The sequence below is a fragment of the Budorcas taxicolor genome, chromosome 6 (assembly GCF_023091745.1).
Source record: "Budorcas taxicolor isolate Tak-1 chromosome 6, Takin1.1, whole genome shotgun sequence".
NCBI lineage: Eukaryota > Metazoa > Chordata > Mammalia > Artiodactyla > Bovidae > Budorcas > Budorcas taxicolor.
The window spans coordinates 112,968,374-112,970,840 of record NC_068915.1 but is presented as its reverse complement, the minus strand read 5'-3'; the positions used below and the strand labels follow the sequence as shown (position 1 = coordinate 112,970,840).

Sequence of the window (2,467 nt, the reverse complement as noted above, 5' to 3'; positions counted from 1 at the left end):
CCACATTCCATCTAGTTGACATCATCAAGGGGAATATCTAAGAATATTCTTGGGGAATAGCACATTAATTTAATGCCAAGAAACATAATACTCCATCATCTAACTTTATTTCCACTGTCAAATGGGGGGAAGAGTACACGTTTCCAGGGACGACTCACCTGAAGGGGAAAGTTGATGTACAGTCAGACATCCTTCCCATCTGGGGCTTCAAGAAGAGGCTTGGGATTTCTCCTTCAACACCATCTGGCCTAATTACCCTGCTGGCTGGCACAGGGCCCACTTTTAGGACAAAGGTGCCTGTGAGTCCTCTGAAGAGCCCTCTCCTTCTCCTGCGTTGGCCCAACATTTCAGCTACCTTCTGACCTGTTCTGGGATAACTGTCAGTTGCACCAAGCTTGGAGAAATCAGCTGGTTCTTGGCATCCAGGAAACTAACATGCTTCTTCTTCCCTGGTGGCTCAGAGGTTAAAGCATCTGCCTGGAATGCTGGAGACCCGGGTTCAATCCCTGGGTAGGGAAGATCCCCTGGAGAAGGAAATGGCAACCCACTCCAGTACTCTTGCCTGGAGAATCCCATGGAGGGAGGAGCACAGTAGGCTTCAGTCCATGGGGTCGCAAAGAGTCGGACAGGACTGAGCGACTTCACTTTCACTTTCAGCCCCCTAATCGGATTGGCAGTTCAGGGTGGTAGCAAAGCAGTTGTTTATTTATCATTGCTATTTTCTGGAGAGGAAGATAGTAACCACCTAGGGCTAGAACCACCTGGTCCCTGACAACAGCTCCTGTTTCCTGAGAGCCCTCTGTGCCCTAGGCACTTTCCACTCTCTAATCTACTTAGTGACCCCTTGAGACTCCTCCCTCCTTTGCCTGGTGAGGACAGGCAAAGGGCAAGGAAGCTGCAGAGGCAGGATTTGAACCCAGCTCTGGCAGTGGGAAAGAATTCACCGGCAATTCAGGGGACATGGGTTTAAGCCCTGGGTCGGGAAGACCCCCTGGAGGAGGAAATAGCAACCCTGCTCCAATATTCTTGCCAGGGAAATCCCATGGACAGAGGAGCCTGGAGGACTACAGACCATGGGGTTGCAAAAGAGTGGGGCACAACTTAGCCACTACACAACAGCTGGCAGTGACCAACCCTGAGCCTTTTTCTCATCCCAGGTGTGACTCCAATTCTCTGCCTGGCTTTTCACCTTGGTTGTCCTAGATTAAGAGAGACTTCAAGGGCTGTGGGCGAGGCCTTGGTCAGGGGGTGTGGACTTGGAGGAGGCAATTCATGGTGAAAGGTCAGCTAAACCCAGTGTCTGCTGGAGCTGAACTGCCAAGATTCTCAGAGAAGGAGGAGCAATGCCGACTAGAGCTGGGGTATGCCCTCAAGTAAAGTTTGGCATCTTTAGTTTAGGGCCCCCATTTCAGACCTTGGGGCAGGGGTTTAAGTGCAAGTGGCTTAGTATCGAGATGGGTCAGTAGAATAATGGCTCCCAAAGGTGTCTACTTGCTTCTCCCGGGAACCTGAGAATGTGTTAGGTTACAGGACAAAAGGGACTTTGCAGATGTGAATAAAGTGTGGACCTTGAGAGGGGGAGATTATCCTGAATTATCTGGCCAATAACCTAATCACATGAGTCCTAATATAGTGCCAGAGGGAGGGGGCTTCCCTGGTGGTCCTGTGTTTAAGACTCCCGAGCTCCCAGTGCAGGGGGCCTGGGTTCAATCCCTGGTCAGGGAACTAGATCCCACGTGCCACAACCAAGCATTTGCATGCTACAAAGAAAGATCCCGTGTGCTGCAACGAAGCTGGAAGATTCTGCATGCTGCAGCTAGGACCCCGCGGCAGCCAAAGAAATAAATAAAAATGAATCTTTCCTTTAAAAAGTGGAAGAGGGAGGACAGAAGAGTGGGTCAGTGAGAGGAACTTGACCTGCTGGCTTTGAAGATGGAGGGAGGGGCCACGAGGCAAGGATTCAGGAAGCCTCTGGAAGAAAGTGAAAGTGTTAGTGGCTCAGTTGTGTCAGACTCTTTGCGTCCCCATGGACTGCAGTCCGCCAGGCTCCTCTGTCCGTGGCATTTCCCGGCAAGAACACTGGAGGGGTTTGCCATGCCCTCCTCCAGGGGATCTTCCCAACCCAGGGACTGAACCCGCGTCTGTCTCTTGCATTGGCAGGTGGGTTCTTTACGGCTGGTCCCACCCAGGAAGCCTCAAGAGCTGCAGGTGCTGAGAACCAGAAGAGGCCTCCGCAGTGCCTGGGGCAGGTACACCAGGGACGGGTAGGGGACGGTGGAGCCTCAGCCTCCGAGAGGCTGCCTCACGGAACGCGGGCGCCCACAGCCTTTCTAAGATGCTGATCTGACGTCTCCTCCCCTAGCTGCACGTCCTCCCGAGGCTCCCTACTCCCCACAGCCCCGTTTGGCCCCTGTCGTGGGGCCCCACCCCCAGCAGGCCCCCCACCCTTTAGATCTCCTGGCTGAGA

The 2,467-nt window shown here is 53.2% G+C and overlaps 1 non-coding gene across 1 annotated transcript; it reads left to right on the top strand.

Annotated features, from left to right (window-relative positions):
- Positions 1 to 446: 446 nt before the first annotated feature.
- TRNAS-GGA (transfer RNA serine (anticodon GGA)) lies at positions 447 to 518 on the top strand. The gene has a single exon. It is a non-coding gene; the product is annotated as a tRNA-Ser (tRNA).
- The last annotated feature ends 1,949 nt before the right edge of the window (positions 519 to 2,467 follow it).